The following is a 20,225-nucleotide window of genomic DNA, read 5'->3' on the forward strand; positions in this document are numbered from 1 at the left end:
CCTCCTCTGTCTTCTCACTGGCCTTCCCTGTGGGGAGCTCTTGCCCTCCCGGGTGACGACTGCCGGCTTCCTCGCTCGTGTAGCCACAGAGCTGTCATCTCCTTCAGGGCCAGCACTGCGGCTTAGCCACCAGTTATGTCCCCAGCTCTGCTTGTGCAGATTTTACGGCCACAGGCACTGAAACAGAGAAGGGTGTGAGGGACGTGCTAGGAGTCAGCTGCTGCGGAGCAGGACAGACATGACTGAGCACGTGCAGCTGATGTCACGCTCCCCTAGAGCACGAGTCACGTTTGCATTGCTCAAGCTCGGGGCATCTCTCCTCCTGCCGGAACAACCCCAGGCTGTGCTCAGAGGTCACCCTTTCTGACCAACCAACCGCTCATCTGCTACCCTGTGGGGAAGGCACAATAACCCACCAATTTTGTTTTTCTTTTTCCTTTCAATATACTGAATTTCTGGGATTCAGGGTTGAAATGAATGCTTCCTTGAGTAGGTCTCCATAAAACATATATATTATATGTGTGTGTATGAATAACGTATATGTAAGTTTCTCTGGGAAAATAAATAGCACAGTTTCACTTTATGCACTTTCGGTGACCCGAGGTCCACCACCATGGTCCCAAACTAGGTGAGTACAGTACAATAAGATTTTTTGAGAGAGAGAGAGAGAGAGAGAGACTACATTCACGTAACTTTTATTACAATATATTATTGTAATTGTTCTATTTTATTCTTGTTGTTGTTAATCTCTTACTGTGCCTAATTTATAAGTGGCACTTTATCATAGGTATGTGAGCATAGGAAAAAACATAATGTATATAAGGGTTGGTACTATCCACTGTTTCAGGCATCTACGGGGGTCTCAGAACACACCCCACCCTGCAGATAAGGGGTGACTACCGTGCATACTATCCCATTCTGCTTTCCTGAAAGCTCCAATGTTCCCAGTGCCAGCATCTGCTACAAAGTGCCATTGGGCATTAGCAACAGCTAAAAAGCATTTACACTTTATCGGAACAAGTCGCACCTACCTCGAAGCGGCTGTGCCAGGGCCACTGACACTGTCGTGTTGCTTCACTCTGCCACTCCCTCCCCTGGGGCCTCAGCGTCCTTCTGTGTAAGATGGGTGGATGGTTGAGAGTTTTCAGGTTGTTTCCACCTCTCCTAGACTTTGACCTATTTTTATTTGCTGCATCTTTCTTTAGAATGGGGAGGAACTCTGTTCAGCTGTAACAGTGAACTGAGAGAGAGTGACTTAAACACATAAAGATTTTATTTTCTCCTGGAAAATAAGTGCAGAGGGAGGCAGTCTGGGCAGACGGAGCGGCACCATGACGTCTGTCCTCAGGGATCCAGGCTCTTTGTATCTTTCCGGTTCACCCTCCTCAGCAAACGGCTTCCATCTGCCGTCCCCTCCGATGCAGGGTGGAGACCAGCTTGGCCGCTGTCAGGATCACCTCGCTGCCCAGGAGGCTGAGGAACAGAGTGTGTTTCTGGACTTTTAGAGCGTTCTTGGAAGTCTCATGTCGCATTGTGCCTCCGCTCCCTGGGTCAGCACTTCATCCCACGGCCACATCCAGTTGCAGGGAGCCTGGGTGTGTCTCTCCAGGAATTGTGCCACCTTATGAGTTGTTTTTTATTTTTGTTCTGCGGAGAACTTGGGCTCCTTGGAGAGGGCCGAAGAAGAGAGGAAGGAAGAGTGAGGCTCTGCGTCCCATCAGGTGTGAAACTAGGTTTCATGGAGCCCGAAGTTTATATAATTGAGGGAAGGGAAAGTTCTATAAGAAAAAAATTACAAAAGCAAGAATACAAAATCAGGCACAGGGCTTGGTAGGGTCCCTGAAGTTCAAGTGCCATTAGCTGCATGGTAAACCTGCCACTGGGGCCCCATCCGTGTGCCAAGCACATCAGCTCCTCCAGTCTCTCCTGTTGGACACATGACTCTGTTTCAAGATGTTACAGTTAAAAAAAAAAAAAACTGAAAACAAGTTGAATACAAAAAAGTTTAAAGACCACTATAAAGCACGTCACTGTCACCCAGCACAGCCTAGGACCAGGCAGTGCAGCAGACACAATCACCTGCCAGCATTTAATCATCTATGTTTTTGAGAAATTAAGTATTTTCGGTGAGTCATGGGAAATATGCCTGTATCGGCCTTAAGTGCCGGGACTCAGGAAAGCACAGCAACCTTTGACTCATAAGATGGAATTTGAATAATTCTTGAGCAGGTGTCCCACAATCAGATGTCATAGATTGTTTAGATTTGAATACAAGTGGATTTTAAAATAGCTTTCCAGTGAAACATGCTTTAAAAAGCCAAGGAGTTTCTTTTTTTGGCACGTGTTTTAAATACTGGAATTTACTTCCATTAGTGGCTGGGGGAAGGAGACTCAGCTCTAATTCTTAATACACGAGGATATGAGGACTATCCTGGGAATGTTCTTATCCTAAGGAAAGAAGGCGATCGAAGCAACAAGCTTTACGCATCAGCACATCCTTTAATAATTCGGAGGATGTAGTCATTGTGCACGCATAGGGTCTTACTCATTAGCTCTATCCCTCGTCCTCATGGCTTGTTTGGGATTCTAGAAATGCTATCAGATATTAGAGCACACATGCCAGTGCTCTGGTCCCCACAGAAAGAGGGATGAGGGGCTTATATTCCATAATTACAATTTCTCCTCCTCCTCCTGTAAATGCAGGGACAGGTTTCTTCACTTCAAAACTCCAGGGAGGCCGGGCGCGGTGGCTCACGCCTGTAATCCTAGCACTCTGGGAGGCCGAGGTGGGCAGATCATTTGAGCTCAGGAGTTCGAGACCAGCCTGAGCAAGAGCGAGACCCCATCTCTACTAAAAATAGAAAGAAATTATATGGACAGCTAAAAATATATATAGAAAAAATTAGCCGGGCATGGTGGTGCATGCCTGTAGTCCCAGCTACTCGGGAGGCTGAGACAGGAGGATCGCTTGAGCTCAGGAGTTTGAGGTTGCTGTGAGCTAGGCTGACGCCACGGCACTCACTCTAGCCTGGGCAACAGAGTGAGACTCTGTCTCAAAAAAAAAAAAAAAAAAAAAACTCCAGGGAACTGGGGATGGCAGCTGTATTTAGAACCAGCGGTGGGAGCAAGAAAGAAATGAAGGACGCTCCTGGTACTTACACAGACCTGTCTGTGCACGTTCACGAGCTGGCTGCTGGGGACTGACTTCATTGGAGAACTTTAGGGGACTCTGGGTTATCAGGTGAGGGGCAGGCCAGAGAAACATACGATAGATGATTTCCTGCCACCTCAGAGTCAAATTCTACAGTACTAGTAAATCCTGTTCCAAAGGGACAAGTAAAAGGAAACACTGCCAAAAACACGTGAGTCCTGTACTACTCAGGAAACAGAATACCATGGAAATGCTTCTCAGTAAGCAATTCCTGCTAACCTGCTGAGGTGGGAGGATTGCTTCAGCCCAGGAGTTTGAGACCAGCCTGAACAATATAGTGAGACCCCCATCTCAAAAACAGAAATAAAACCTAATTTGAAAAAGTAATAAACACCTACACTCAGGCACATTATAGTAAAATTTTAGAATCAAAGGAAAAGCTTCCAGAAAGTGGAAAGCTGGTCACATACAAAGGATTGGGAATTGGAATAACATCCAGCATCTGACAGCAACGTTGCAATCTAGAACACAATGAAACAATGCCTTCAAAATTCTGAAAAACAAAAAACAAAACAAACCATGCTTTCTAACCCAGAATTCTATACCCAGCCAAACTATGAATGGAGAATAAAGACATGTTCGACGTACAGCCCCTGTGGATTGCCTGTCCAACATCTATTCCTCCAGTTCCTTCTTTCCTATTGACAGAGACCTGTTCCCACAATAGACACTATAAATGCTGCATATTCATTCTTCTGCTCTTCCACACAGCTGGGATTGGCCATATAACCCGACTGCTGGCAAATGAAATTAGCTAGCTGCTACAGCCACCTGTGACCTAAACAGGGGACATCATCATCCTTGGGATGAAAGTAGAGCAAATGTATGAAAAGCAGTCCAAGTGTGGTGGCTCATGCCTGTAATCCCAGCACTTTGGAAAGCCAAGGCAGGAAGATCCCTTGAGGCCAGGAGTTTGAGACTAGCCTGGGCAACTTAGTGTGACCCCATCTCTACAACAAATCTAAAAAATTAAAAAAAATTAGCCAGGAGTGGTGGTGCATGCTTGTAGTCCCAGCTACTTCGGAGGCTGAGACAGGAAGATCCACTGAGCCCAGGAGTTTGAGGTTACAGTGAGCTATGATCACACCACTGCACTCCAGCCTGGGTGACAGAGCAAGACCCTATCTCTAAAAAAAATAAACAATGAAAAAAAAAAAAAGAAAAGTGCCTGGGTCCTGATGACATCATTGAGCCACTAACCAAACATCTAGAGAGTTAGAGATGAGATAATAGTAATAATGATCCCACTTTTATTCTAGAATACATTACTCATAGTTGAAAGCACCCCTAACTGATACAGTTCTTTTGAGAGAACTCAAAAAAGTTCTCTCTTGTGTTCCTTTTTTCAGATGTGCTCCGCCAGAATTAGCAAGTTTAACAAAAAAGAAGATGTGTCCAGATAAAAAAACAAAACAAAACAAAACCAACAACAACAAAAAAAGAAAAAAAAAGAAGATGTGGAAGAGAGAGGTAAAAGGAATTCTCAGGATAACGACAGCCATCTATCCATGCCGGAGCAAGAGGACAGAGGCCCCAGCAGGGAATGTCTCAAGGGGAGAAACTATAAACTGGTAAATTCTGTGCCAGGCCATACTGAGAGGAATTTTATGGTTATATGAGAAATTTTGGGATTGAAGTAATGACAGGCACATGGAAGACAAAGTAAATGGGGAAAAGGGCAATTATTATTATTTTTTACTTAGATTTACCTTTTACTTTATTTTTTGATACATTTGTACATATTTATGGGGTACATGGGAAATTTTGTTACATGCATAGAAAAGGCAATTATTAACTCGAGACAAAACCAGGAAACCTTACGAGAAAGGAGATGCAATCATAGTACACCACACAGTTTAGCTTTGAACAATATCTCCATAGTCATATAGAGGTGCCCACTGAATATTGATCTAGCTATAAGTTGCAATCTAATTATGATGGGAGAAGGGTGGACAGTAAGAGTGTGGGGGTGAGGGTGTCAGGAGTGGGAGGCATAAGCCAGTTAAATCTGACTTCTATGATAGGAAGTCAACAGATGATGTTTAAAATGGGAAAACATCAAAATATGGCAAAAGAACATGTTTTCTTTTTTCTTTTTTCTTTTTATTTTTAGCATCACCTCAGCTGAACAAAAGAGCGTGTAATTAGTAATATGAAAATGAATACAAAAACCACCTAAATTTTAAAAAAGATTGTCTCTGGAGAATAGCATTTGAGCCTGAGAAGGGGTGGAGTGGGGGCCATGTCTTTCCTTAGAAACTTTGGAGTACTACTTCAATTTTTTAAAAAAATGTTTATGTTACTTTGACAAAAAATTAAATTAAAAATTATACAGAAACAAAGTTTCAACTATGCAAAAATATATGTGAAAATTAGTGTTCCTCCACAGAGATGAACACTCCTACCAATTTCTTGTGCATCCTTTCTGTCTCTCTAGATAATGGATATATATTACACACACGTATATAATTATGTTACACAAATGGAAACAACCTATAAACATTACACACATATTTTATTTACACACACATATTCTTCTGTACTTTGCATCTTCATATAACATACCTTGCAGATGTTTCAAACATCCGCACAACTAGATTTCCCTAATTTAATAAAAATGACAGATGAGTATTCTATTGCATGAGTGTAGATTCTATTAATGGACATTGAGACCACCTTTGGTCTTTTGCAGAAAGATTATGTGGCCACAAGTATATGTGTACATTCACCTTCATGTAAATGTTCATATATGTCTATTCCTAGACATGAATTCCTGGGGCACATGGCATACATGCTTAAAATTTTGATATATTTTTTAAGTTTCTTTTCAAAGAAGTTGCACAATTTGCACATCTACCAACCGTGAAAAATTGTTTCTCATTGTCTTATTTTGCATTTAATTTGCTTTTCTTTAATTGGGATGGATAACTACTTGTGCTTGCTGGAAATTTAGGAAAATAAGGAAGGCAGTGTTCATGCGCACCATAGGCTCCTGTAACATTATGAAAGAATTTGAATACCCGTCTTTTTATTGCTCCAGTGACAGCAGCAAAGGCTTACTCATGTTCTAGTTCTAATAAGACAAAAACTTTTCTTGTACTGGAATCATGCTATTTCCAGAATGACGTAAAAAGAGGAAAATCACAGCCTACAAAATAACAGGAACCAGAGAGAAATATGACCTTTAGATAGGTCTTAAAATAGGCCTTAAAACAGTGGTGGGTTGTGATTAATATTTCCAGAAACCACTCTGGTAAATGCATAAATTTCCAATAATAGCAAGTGATTAAAGAAATCATCAGGAGGGCCGGGCACCGTGGCTCACGCCTGTAATCCTAGCACTCTGGGAAGCCTAGGCGGGAGGATCGTTCGAGGTCAGGAGTTCGAGACAAGCCTGAGCAAGAGCGAGACCCCGTCTCTACTAAAAATAGAAAGAAATGATCTGGAGAGCTCAAACTATATATAGAAAAAAATTAGCCGGGCATGGTGGCACACGCCTGTAGTCCCAGCTACTCGGGAGGCTGAGGCAGGAGGATTGCTTGAGCCCAGGAGTTTGAGGTTGCTGTGAGCTAGGCTGACGCCACGGCACTCTAACCCAGGCAACAGAGCGAGACTCTGTCTCAAAAAAAAAAAAAAAAAGAAATCATCAGGAGAAAATACTATACAACTATTGAGAATTATGACTATGCAGCTCCTTCATTCGTTCTAAAAGAATTAATGAGCATTTAGGGTGCTCTATTTAATGTTCTATTCCAAGAGAGACCAAGAAGAAGAGTCTCGGGTCTCAAAAGGGCTCAAAGTGCAGTGATGAATGAGATAGGTAAACAGTGAACATACAATGGGAAGCTTTCCCTAGAAGTTAGAGGCAAAATGCTGTGGGACGTGCAAGGATTAATTAAATGTTAGGGACTCTGGTTAGTCTTGGAGAGACCAGGGCAAAGCTTTCCCAGAGGAAGCCACTTTGAGCTGAGATGTGAAGGATCAAGAGATCAGGCAGGTAGGTAGGGTATTTCACAAAGAGGAAATGGCAAGTGCTCTTAGGAGTCCAGCCAATAGGAAGCAACTTGGAACGCGGGGAAACTTAGTGTTCAGGTCAGGAGGGATGAGGGATGAGGCTGGAAATGCAAATTGTTTTCATGGGGAAGTGATGAAAACAGAGACTAAGATGATATACATACAAACTCCTCACGACTACATGAAGACATGGCAACATATGCTAACAAGGATCACAAGATATTGTGGAGAATTGTTAACTGTCTACATTAATTATACTAATTAAGTTTAACTGGTGTTATAGTAGCAACACTAGGTCAATGTCATTACATTTCCATATAGGAAAATAGCGAGTGGCTTCTTAAAATCTCCTGCTTGTAGAAGTGAACTGTGGACAATCCTACACATTTGTGACTTATGAATATGAAAGAAAGAAAAGTAAATTTTGGCCGGGCTCGGTGGCTCACGCCTGTAATCCTAACACTCTGGGAGGCCGAGGCGGGTGGATCGCTTGAGGTCAGGAGTTCGAGACCAGCCTGAGCAAGAGCGAGACCCCTGTCTCTACTAAAAATAGAAAGAAATTATCTGGCCAACTAAAATATATATATAGAAAAAATTAGCCGGGCATGGTGGCACTTGCCTGTAGTCCCAGCTACTCAGGAGGCTGAGGCAGTAGGATCGCTTAAAAGCCCAGGAGTTTGAGGTTGCTGTGAGCTAGGCTGACGCCATGGCACTCTAGCCTGGGCAACAAAGTGATACTCTGTCTCAAAAAAAAAAAAAAAAGAAAAAGAAAAGAAAATTTTAATAGCATGCCCAAGAATAATACCTCTTCTAACATCTCATGCCTGTTCAGCCTGAGTAATTAAGCCAAAATAATTGAGACACATTTAGTTACTCGATGTTTAATGCTTCTTTTGCAATCCAGTTTTTTTATTTTAAAATGCTGTTCAGAAAAAAGAAGTCACTAAGTAGTAAAGGACGTGGAAAGCCAAGTAACTCAGAAAGAATTTAGAAAATTATTTGTGCCAGAGACAACAGAATATATCATCTGTATCTGTTGTTTTAAATGCCATTTAAAAGGAAGTGGGGCAGATATTTAAAGCTTCTACTGTCATTTATTGCCAAGACAGGTTCTCATAAGAGATATCTTCTTATCATGTGTAAAATTCTGAAGCGGCTCTTACACAATGGCTGTGAAGAATTTGCCTTCCAACTGAGTTAATCTTGATTGCCAAGCACAGGTTAGAATAGCACCTAGGGCAGCATGAATACCTTTCCATTGGCATTAAATGCTTTAGTTTAAATGACCACTGGGTTTAGCAAAGAACTGAATACAGACAGTATTGCCTAGCTTTAAATGTATCTTTCATTGCTTAGTTTTTATCTTGTAGGTAAAAAAATTTCTAGGAAATGAATTTGCAGTAAAATTAAGCTGGCTCTCTTGGCCACCTCCCCAGCCTTTCTACCCACATTATGTAAATGTGCACCAGAGTGTTGCCAAGAAAAGGGGGAAAAAAGAAACAGTTGGAGGAAATTATGAACTACAAAAGCTGAAAAGCATTGTTACTCTCTTTTAGAAATGGCTGTCTCTGTTAAATTTCATTATTTCCCACAGCAGCTTGTAAAGTAAAGGTGTTGATTACTAAGTGGGAGTGGCTTCTAAATAAAACCGGAGTGTTTATTTAATCCCAGCTGGGAATGTTAGGAAAGAATTGCTGAGGCTGGTGGGGTCAGATCTTTGCCAGGACAAAGAAGCTATTTCTCAGTGACTCGTGTAAGACACATATCAGAATCAATCCTTCTTGCATGCAAGACACTTTCAGTGATTGATCTGACAAGGCGCCACCATATTTGGCATGGTTCTTTCAGAGAGGACAAGGGCCAGGACTTCCAGGTCCTATTTCCTTCATCAGCAACATTAGTTGACATGCTCCAAGTGTCTCCTTCCCAAGGTGCAGAAGACTTACATGAGGAGAAATGCGGTATGATAAGGTTTGAACATGCCCCTTTCTGGTAAGTTCCACGCAAGATGGGTGTTCAAAGGATTTGTCTCGTTGAGGATGAGATTCCACCTTCTTGCAAGTCTTTTTCAAATGCAACTCTTCAAGAGGCCTACCTTACCACATTATTTCAAATTGTGACTCAGCTTCCCACTCCTAATCTCTTAACCCTGCCCAATTTTTATTTTTTAATGTATATATCTTAAGTGTACAGGTCAATGAACTCTTATATATGTGTACACTCATAACCACCACCCCTATCAAGATAGGGAACTTTGGCCAGGCTCAATGACTCACGCCTGCAATCCTAGCACTTTGGGAGGCCAAGGCAGGAGGGTTGCTTGAGCTCAGGGATTGGAGACCAGCCTGAGCAAGAGCAAGACCTCATCTCTACTAAAATTAGAAAAATGAGATGAGTGTCATGGCGAGTGCCTGTAGTCCCAGCTATTCAGGAGGCTGTGGCAGGAGGACCTCTTGAGCCCAAGAGTGTGAGGTTGCAGTGAGCTACGATGACACCACTGTACTGTACCCTGGGAGACAGACTGACACCCTAACTCCAAAAAAAAAAAAAAAAAAGGAAATTGAACCTCCCTCCTCACTCCCACCCCCCCACCCCAGCTTAAAAAATAGCACTTTTACAACACCTCAGAAGCTACCTCCCTGCCAGTCAGCCCTGTTCTATTTTTTCAAAGCATTTGTCACCTTTTAAGATGCAATTTGATTTTTCTGGTTGCTTGGATACATCAGCAAACAAGTGCCAGATATACAGTAGGCACTCAAATATTTGTCCAATAAATGAATCTTTGAAACAATGCGTATCATGCCCCATGTTCACCCCTCCCCCAGTGTGGCCTGTAAGAGCAGAGGAGAAACAGAGCTTGAAATCTTTGGTGTCTACACAGTGGTGTTAAATGCAGCCATTGGAGTGGCACTTATCAGATCTAGGTACAGGTGTGGATAGGATGTGTCCTAGTGTAATCTCTTTTATGCAACAGATTGAGCACTCGATAGTGGATCTGTAAGCACAGGATCCCTCCTTTAATCCAGAGTCCTCTCTTGACTCCTAGGTTTGCGGGCATTTGTCCCATACAGGTGGAGCCCTCCTAAGGGGCTTTCCTCCTGTGGACTCCGCTGTTCCTAGCATGCCGTCACCCAGTCTTGAGAACGGGGCTCATCTTCCACGCTCCCCTCTGACACTCCCAGCAGGTTCCGCCGCTCCGGGCCCTGGCCGTTTTCCCCCACGGCATCTAAGAATCTCGCCTTCTCCTTTCCACTTCCACGCATGACCCCTTCCGGCCCACTTTATGTTGCTGTACTAGCCTCTCAAGTGACACTCCCATCTTCAGGCTTATCTTTTTCTAGACTGTCCCCATTGTTCTCCCTAAAACACAACCTTGATGTGTCACTGCTATGATCATAAACTTTCAATGGCTCGCAGGTGCTACCAAAAACAAGTTGAAACTTCTTAGCCTGGCATTCCAGGCTTCTGGGTCCCCATCCCCTCCTCCCCAGCCTCACCCGTTCCCACTGCACGGCCAGCAGACAGGCCTACCACAGGCCCACCGAGCAGTCACTAAGCAGGCCCTGTTCTCTTGCCTCTCTACCTTTGCTCTGTTGCTAGGTCCAGAAAGTGAGTGCTGGAAGGATCCATTTGAGATCATCTGGTCCAATCTCATTACATAGATAACTGAGGCCCAGAGAGGTTAAATGACTGACCAGCACCACCTAGTTCGAGATCAAGCATGACTAATGAGAAGGAACCCTGGGGTGGCCTTGGGTTTAACAATATGAGACAGGATCCAACCAGTGGGTCATCCCGTGAATGCTGAATACCGCATATTGTCTCCACACAACTCTGATCCCTAAAACTGCAGATCTTTGAGTCCCACCTCAAGCATGGCCTCCTCTAGGAAGCTCCCCTGTCACCCCAATCCGGGAGTCTCTCAGGGCAATGATGTGATGTTGTCTAGGATATCTCCCCTACTGCATTTTAAGCAAACTCTTTGATTCTTGTTTGACATCCCTCCATTCTTACCCCAACAACTCTGTCCATAGTAGGTGAGCAGTAAAAATCTACCGAATGGAGAGTCAGAGGGTGGGAGGAGTATAACGTATGTATATACTGCCAGCGACGCGAGATTCACACGCCCAAACCAGCTGGTAAAGATGCAAAATTTCGAGAAAAGTCCAAAATTTCCAACTACACTGCGTGGTTCACGTGCTGCCCCCCTTAACGCCTTTCAACCCCAAACCCAAAACACGTGGGAGAGATTAGTCTCAGCAAAAACCCTGCTTGCTTCAATTACAGGATAAGTTTCTCGAAGTCTTTAAGCGCTGTCTCTTCTTTCACCCTCTGCAAGGCGAAGCGTGACGCGCACTCAGTGACTGGTCCCAAAACGTGACTTGGCATCGACAGGACACAGCTCCCCTTACCGAGGGAGTTCAGGTCCCAGCGCGCCTTGGCCCCATCAGCTTTCTGGGCTGGCTCGGTCACCGACCCCGGACTGCAGCCAAGCCGGCCGAGGGCGGCGGGAAAGTGACGCGGGGCCGGTGGGGCGGGGTGGCGAGTGCGGCTCCCGGGGAGGAGGGAGCCAAGAGCGGCCGCAGCACCAGGGTCGCAGGCTGGTCGAGGCTAGGGGCGCGCTCGGGGCGCCGCCGAGGGTGCCTGCCTGCCTCCAGCGCGCACGGAGGGCGAGGAGCTGGACCTGGGCGGCGTCGGCGCCCTCTGGGGCTCGCTGTCCAGCTCCTCTCCGCCCCCGGGAGGGACAGAGGGAAGGCAGACGGCCGGGCCCGCCCCCAGCCCCTGTCCCGGCCGCGCGCGGCGGCAGCGGCTGCTGGAGGGAAGCGAGAAGCACCTCCCCGGAGCTGAGAAACCAGTTTGGCCGGTTCCGCCGAGCGGAGAGAAAAGGGCGGCCGCAGAGGAAGGGCGCACGGACGCCGGGCGGGGGAGGGCGGGGAGCCATTGGCGAGCCGCGAGAGCCGGAGGAGCCGCCGCCAACTGGACACGCTTCCCGGGGCCCCCGGCCAGCCCCTGTGCGCCATGAAGCGCTAGCGCAGCGGCCAGGGCTCGGGCCGGGCGGGCGGCGGCGGCGGCCAGGTGCGCAGCGAGCGCTTGGAGCGGCGCTCACCTGGCGGATGCCCCAGCCGGGGCCCAGCGGGCGCCAGGTAAGGAGGGGCGCGGCGCCGGGGTCCCCCGATGTCCCCAATCCTGCGGGCCCCCTGGCCGCCCTGGGCTGGCGCACTCCGGGGATCAGAGATGCAGTGGCAGCAGCTGTCCGCGCCCTCGGACTCCTGAGCCCGCATGGGTGGGATTTGGATGAAGGTGCTGGGAGCCCCGCAGCCTCGGGGACGCCGAGGCACGGCTAGCCGAGTGGGCAGCGCTGTCGAGAGGTCCACGGGGTTCTCTCCTGCCTGGAGGAGAGAACTCGCGGGAGGTGTTTGGGTTCCTCGCTTGTTTGCAACACATGTCGGGGTTCAGCTCCGAGCGTCAAGCCAGGCAGGGCTGGAGGTTTCTTGGGGAGTGCCGCCGGCTTCCCTGCGGTGGCCACCGCCCCTCCGTCCCCCCGGGAGTCCCCAGTGATCCCATTCTGCTGGGGTGCTCTTTAAGCCAGAGTGTGCGAAAACCACCCGGGACTAAACGTATATGGCCGTGGCAGCACCTGCATAGAGGGATGGGGCGGGGGTGAGATCCATCGCTGTTTGCGCTGCAGCGCGGGTACCCCTGTCCCCAGACATCGTCTGTGCGCTTTAATGAGGGATGAGGGGCGGTGACGGGGAAGAGGGACACTTTTTCCGGTGACTTGTAGGGTCGTGTTCGCCAGCTCCATGGCACTACCACAGGCCATCTCCGTCCTCACCAGTTGGATGCCCAGTACTGTCACCTCGCTGCCTGCAAGCGGAGGGGCAACTTGTTGCGGAGTGAGGAGGGGGGAGATGTTGCCGGGAGTGGTGAGCGCTTTAACCCCCGATTTCCTTAACTCTCCGCCCCAAAGTGAAAGAAAAGTCTTGCAATGTCCGCGAAAGTTCTCCAAGGGAGGTGTGGTCCTGGCCGGGAGGCTCCAAACGCTGATCCGTGACAGCTGTAGGGGGGAGGACGAGGGTGCAGGGAGGATGCCGAACCAGGGGAGAGGGCTGACGCGCAAAAATAAAGGGGACTGGGTCGCATTTTCGCCCAGTGAGTCCCCCCTCAAGCCCACCCCACCCCCTTGGCCTGGACGCGGTGCCCCAGGCGGGCTCCCAGCCTTCTCCAGTAGCTCGGACGCCGCCAAGTTCCCCTCCCGGAAACTGGCCGCCCTTTGGCTGAGTAAAGATTCGCTCCCATCTTCCTGGTTGTGTGGCCTTCAGAATTCTGCCCCCAGCCCTGGGAAATTAAGACAATAGTGAAATACTTGGAGACCACTGGGCACATGGTAGGTTATTGGTGAAGGTTAACTGCTATTAGGAACAAAAGCTAAAAATGATGTGTGATAAAGTCCCCAGGGTTGGTGGATACAGGCGCACATAAAAAGGGGAGACAGCACAAAATATGAAGTAGAGGCTCTACTTTTCATCGTCTAAGGAGTACGTTTGTGTTAGGCCTAAGATACCATTCATTAACTCTGGGCCTATTGTTGAAGGCCTTATTAAGCCCTATTATAAATGCATACACTGTGCAAAAGATGATTAATGGCTATTAGCTGATTACCTTCTAGGGGAGAAATCATGCTTGCTTGCAATTACTCCTCTGAATTCTCTTGATGATTTTCATTATGTAGTGGAGGTTTCCTTGTTCTAAGTTTGGGCAAGAAAGTTTAACCATTTTGTTCATTTGTCGTTTTCTAGTGGTTGTAATTTGGTAATTTTTAGTGATGCCTTGTGTTGGTTATTAAGGGGCATACAAGACTCAGTGTCTTAAGGCAACACAAATGCCACCTGTGTGAGCCCAGCTCTGGCTACTTCCAGGCTTTCCTTTGGATTTAAGGAAAATACACAGCTGCCTGCACTTGTTACTACTTAGTGATAGGGCTGGGAGAGGTTTTGTGGTTTTCTGGTGTGTGTGTGTGTGTTTTTTTTTTGTTTGTTTGTTTTTTAATTGAGGCTTTAAAATAATGATTTGGTAAAGCAAATGGCTTAACAAAAAAGTCTTTCAGGTAGAAGGCAAGTTCAGGACTGGTCCCATATTTAACCTGGTGCTCAGTCTCCGGGGTCTTAGCACTGATGGATGCACTGTCAGATTTGGCTGTAGAACGGTTTCTTCCCTTTCTTCCTTCCACCCTCTCATCTATTTTTCTCTTTCTTTCTCTTCCTTTTAAAGCAAGGAGTACTGGAAAACATATGGATTTACATGCCTACCCATGTCAGTTCTTTTACTAATTTTATAATCTTAGATGAATTTTAAAATTTTCTGGACCTCAGTGTGTGTATGTATTTGGGGCTAGGGGGAGATATTTTTACTATTAGCCTCTTTGGATTTTTGAGAAAATTAAATGAGAACATGTGAATGTCCCTTATATATAGTAGGTGTTTGAATGTTGTTTTCTTATTTTCTTTATTAGACTGATATTTAAAAAAAAAAAAAAACAACAGTATGAGCGGGTATATGGTGTATTTTTAATATTTTATTGCCTTACAAGTTTAAGTTTTATTTTAGTTTTTCATAAGCGACATTCATGGAATGCAGGTGGTCCTTCTAACTCATCGTGGAGAGATTTGCATTTGCTAGTTACCTTTGCTCTTTAGTTGCAGTCATTGTAAAAGAGGCCTATGCACTTATGAATGCAGGGAAACTTGCTCTTTAGGTACCAGAACAAGTTTTATTGGGCCCACTGTTGTCCCATATCTCTAAAGAAAGTGCCTTTAACATTTCTTAAGCACCTAATTTTAGAATTTGTTTGTGTACTTGCTTCTAGATTAGTCTCCTGGGAAGTTTTCTTTGTAGTGTCTTTAGATATTTAAAGCGGGTTTTCAGGTCTGTTTGTTGGCATCATTCAATTAGATTAATTGTATTCATGCCTGTAGGTCTTTTATTACTTATTGAGTAAAAAGTAATTTGCTGCCAGAAGAATGTGTGTTTGTTTGTTTGTTTTGTTTTGTTTTTTTGAGACAGAGTCTCACTCTGTTGTGTTGGTTAGAGTGCCATGGCATCATAACTGCTCTTTGCAACCTCCAACTCCTGGGCTCAAGCTATCGTCTTGCCTCAGCCTCCCGAATAGCTGGGATTACAAGGCATTCACCACCACACCCGGCTAATTTTTCTAATTTTTGTAGACATGGGACTCTTGCTCAGGCTGGTCTCAAACTCTTGGGCTCAAGCAATCCTCCCACCTCAGCCTCCCGAAGTGCTAGGATTATAGGCGTGAGCCACCACACCCAGCCCAGAGGAGTGTTAATAATACACAAAGATAGCTTATTTTCTTCATTCGGTTACCCAAGTTATTCCTGAGTCCGCATCCCCATGCCCAGCTAAAAATAATACCCAAATAAAAAATCTTTTGGACTCCTATGTCACTGAAGCCCTGGTATTAACAATGAGACTCTAGAAAGCATATATATGTGCATGTGTGTATATGTATATATATCAGCCTTGTTTCTCGTTTTTACTCCCAGAAAACAAAGAACTTTTTATCATCCAAATCCTTAGGGACAGAGTAGTACTTTTCCTGATACTTCTAAACGCATTGCACTTTTAAATAAATTGTCCCCCAAACCATCCACAATGGGAGCAATGTTTGGTAACTGATCCCTGCGAGCAGAGTCTGGAGGCAGCAGGAAAGTAGAGGTTGCTCGCCTTCAGAGTTCTTTGACCCGGGTTGGAATGCAGGCCTTGCTGCTTCCTAGCTGTATAACCTCGGGCAAGTTACAAATCTTTCTAGGCTTCGGTTTCCTCATCTGTAAGTGGGATAATCACAGTACTACCTCACAAGGTTGTGTGGCGAGTTCCAAATGCGATCGTTCAAGTAGAGGGCTTAGCAAGAGCTCAGTAAAAGGTAGTCATTAATATTGCTGTTGCTATCACTCAGTAAATATTCACTCATGCAGCCATTGCCTTCCTCCTGGGCTGCTACGCTGGAAACGGGAATCACCCTACGGGTTAGTATTTACTTAGCAAACAGTGCCCGTTTGCACCAGCCACTGATTCCCCAGAGGAGGGTGACATTCTAAACCTCCAAACCCACACTATTATTGTGGAGCGCAGGTGGCTCAGAGGACCAGGGTGCTAGGTGACCTCTTACCTGGCTGTTTCCTCACCTGGGTGCTACCCCTTCCTGTGCAGTGGGAGCCTGTGGACACACTGAACACTCCTGCGCCTTCTTCACCCCTCAGTTCAGTTGGTCTCTCATCCTCCGTACTCCTGTTTTGTTTTTAATTACTATTCTGTTCAAAACTCGGGAGTTTCTGAACCTGTGGGCCTTTCAAAGGGATCTCAGTGTGGTTTTCTTGTTGTGGAGCCTGAGAAGGTATTGCTACCAACAGAACCTTGATGCAACCCATTCATTTATTCATCTTCAAGCCATGCTGGGGGGTTATTTCTCTGCTTCACAGAAGCCTGTGAGATTCACAGAGGACCTGAGTTGGGGTTTTTCTTTCTTGATAAGAAAATACATTAGGCTTTTTCTCTCTTCCTGCTGTGGACATTGGCTCCCTCTGCATGGAGGGATGGTTGCCTTAGGCCCTGGAGGACAGCCCAGGCCATTTTCAGCTCTGCAGGAAGGTCTGTGTTCATTTTCAGTCTCCAAGACTGGTGGATTTGCATTTAATGGGTGAGAGATGGGAAGCTGTGGAGGGGGGCTCAGTCGGGCACCCTGGGGAGAGGGTCACCGCTGTTCCAGGGCACCCATCAGTGATGAGGGCCACCCCCACCCCCAGCATGATGGAGAAGCCTGGTGCTTCTGCATTGTGTACCTGTGCAGCCTGACCTTTGGCTAGTTGCTTCGGTCTTTATTTACAGGGCTTTGCTTCTTTGCTGAGTGGCTTTTGTTCCACCAGAGTTGAGGTTTGTTTGATTTAGGGCAGGTGGTGTTTGAAATCAGTTTTCTAGCCTTGCGTTGAGCTAGTAAATCCTTGTTGGAACCCCTAAGGTACCGAACGCTGCCCTCATATGGTATACAAACGTACATACTTGCTGTTTAGAGAAGTTTCTGTGAGTTGGATACACTATTTATTTTATAAAGTATAGTGTGACTTGTACACAAATCTTTAATTTATCTTCTTGGAACTCAGTGAACTACAGAGATGATCCTCTGAGATCTCTGTGTATGTCTTTAGATCCAGCAGAAACACTTTACATTGTCTACAAGAAAATAGATAACCATTTGACTTGGGTGGTTTAACTATTCACTCACGTGGAGAGCTGGGTCAGGTTTTGTACATTTTGTGCTGGAAAATGACAGCCCTATCTTTATGTTGGAAAATAAATGTAAGTCCTCTAAGTCAAGCACTGCCAGCTGCTGTATTAACCTCCAGAATTTTCGATATAACAAGGAAATGAAGTATGTGGGTTTCATCAGACTACAGAGATGGTGAGAATTAAGGGAAAATCATCTCTGCTCTGTTTTTGTTACCTAAGTACAACTTTGGGGGAAGGGGAGGTTCCTCAGGACCCACCTTCTTAGTGTGGGAGTTTATTTCATGGGAGTTTTCTTAAAAATGTGATAAAATATTCATAACATAAAATTTGCCACTTTAACCACCTTTAAATGTACAATTCAGTAGCATTAAGCATATTCACACTGTTGTACAATCATCACCATCATCCATCTCTAGGATTTTCTCATTACCCCAAACAAACTCTGCATCCATTAAACAATAACTCGTCATTTCTCCCCATTCCCCAGCCCCTGGTAACCTCTATTCTGCTGTCTCTCTTTATGAGTTTGACTGTTCTAAGGTACCTCACGTTAAGTGAAAGCATACACTATTCGCCTTTTTACGATTGGGTTATTTCACTTGGCATAATGCCCTCAAGGTTCATTCATGGTGCAGCATGTGTCAGAATTTCCTTCCTTTTTAAGGCTGAATAATATTCCATTGTATGTATGTACCACGTTTTGTTTATGCATTTACCTGCGGATGGATTCGGTTGGGTCCCCCTGTGGCTATTGTGAATGATGCAGCGATGGACCTGGGCATACACGTATCTATTCATGTGAGTTTTGAGCTCTTACTCAGTTTGGTAATATGTATCTTTCGTAAATTAGGTGGCCAGGACCACGTATTTAATACCACGATTTGCTCCAAAACAGCTAGGAGACAGGAATGCAGGAAGTGGCAGGGAGAATGGTTTTGTTGCTGACACATGAGAGCTACATGCTTCTCCTTTTCACTGGCAGCTGCTTGGACTGAGCCGGTGGTCACTTGTCATTCCATCACCCAACTGGACCCTGCTGTGGCCGCACTGCCCTGTGCTACAGTGGGTGTAAAAGCTCAGGAGACCAGCCCCCCCACCATCTGGCAGTCTCTGCAGACCAGAACTGCCTTCCAAAAATGCCATTCCACAATAGAGCAAAAAATCCTTAACTTTCTTCCAGAATTGACTTGAATTAAAAAAAAAAAAATTGGTGAGAGGAGAGGGTTAGAATGTGAAAAAAACTGACATTTAAATATTTCAAACATTGAATACTTAAATGTCAGATTATTTTTCCCCTTAGGGTAGAATCAAAAGTAGCTCCAAGGCAAAAGGTCAGTTATGGAGTGTAGCAGGGCAGAGTTATCAGATGTTGCGTCTCTATAGCAATCTACTTACACGTGTCACAGTGCAAAAGCCAGAGCCTTTATGTAATGATTAGATGTCAGACTGTCTAACTATAGACATCTTAATCTATAGTTTCTAGAAGAACGATAGAATCTCATGAGTGTATACTCATACTATGCCCTGAAAATTAGCCAAATTAGAACTTGCATGTTTAAAAAGGAGGTTTTATTTTTCTTTAAGTTAAAAAAATAATCACCAACACTTCAACTCCAAACACTGCCATCCCTGGGTGTCTTTCCACTTTTCTACCTCATGCCAACCACAGCCACAAAAAGGATATTGAGGGTAACGTGGCTAATCTTGGAGATTTGATACTTTGTCTACCTCAACTTGATGAAGATCATTCAGGGTTTTGTCATCAGTCTCATCATCAGTCTTATGCCTCCCCTCCCCCTCTTTTAACATGGAGAACTGGGGTGAAAATCCTCAGAGGTCTGTTTGAGACCCTCCGGCTGTGAGTGGGGCCAGGAGGAGCAGCTAACATGTCCTGGATCTTTGAGGTCACTGGGACGAAGGAATGGGAGGGCAAGGGGGCAAGTTGCAGCTGTAAATAGAGCGGCCGGTGGAGTCTTCTTGAGAAAGTGACCTTTGAGCAAAGGCTCAGGAGGAGAGGGCAGCTCAGAAAGTTCTGGGCAAAGAGTGTCCCAAGCAGAGGGGACAGATAATAGGGTGCACAGGCCCTAAGGTGAGAGTGCTGGGCTTTGTCTGGCTGTTCCCCAGTGAGTAAGTGGGGAGGGGATGGTGAGAGCAGAGGAGTAGCGCAGCCAGGTCTTGCAGGGCTTCTAGGCTGAGCAAGGACTTTGGCTTTGACTGTGAGAAGGGGGTGGGTGGTCAGCACAGGACATCGCTCCTTAGAGGGGTGTGATGTAACTCCTGTCCTTCTGGTTGCCGTGGGAAGACCAGGCCTGGTGGAGGCTCCTAGCAGGGAGAGCAGGTAGGAGGCTTAGCCAGGCAAGCTATGGTGGAAGCTTCTCCCAGGGTGGTGGCTGTGGGGCTGAGATGTCAGATTCTGAAGAGAGAATGGGAGTAGATAGGTACATAGACTTGGATGTGACTTTTATTTTGATAGACTGTAAAGGCAACAGGACTTCTGGACAGATTGTATATGGGGGGGAGGCGGGGTGTGTGTGTGTGTGTGTGTGGGAGAGAGAGAGAGAGAGAGAGAAAGAAGAGCCTGAGATAACTTTCTTGGCAGAACCTGGGTTGCAAAAGGAAATCTGAGTTCAGAATGCCGTAAATTCACTGGGCTGTGTTCAGATCACTTACAATAGGTTACGAAGAGGCTCTTCAG

At 45.8% G+C, this 20,225-nt stretch overlaps 1 protein-coding gene across 1 annotated transcript in view; it reads left to right on the forward strand.

Moving 5' to 3' along the window:
* Positions 1-11,941: 11,941 nt before the first annotated feature.
* The window catches only part of ATP8B1 (ATPase phospholipid transporting 8B1), a 107,819-nt gene continuing 99,535 nt past the window's right edge, over positions 11,942-20,225 (forward strand). Inside the window, exon 1 of the mRNA XM_069468361.1 lies at positions 11,942-12,369. The gene's annotated coding sequence lies outside the window, so the exon portion shown is untranslated. The remainder of the gene's footprint in view (positions 12,370-20,225) is intronic.

This window comes from Eulemur rufifrons, chromosome 5 (genome assembly GCF_041146395.1).
Source record: "Eulemur rufifrons isolate Redbay chromosome 5, OSU_ERuf_1, whole genome shotgun sequence".
NCBI classification, from domain to species: Eukaryota; Metazoa; Chordata; class Mammalia; order Primates; family Lemuridae; genus Eulemur; species Eulemur rufifrons.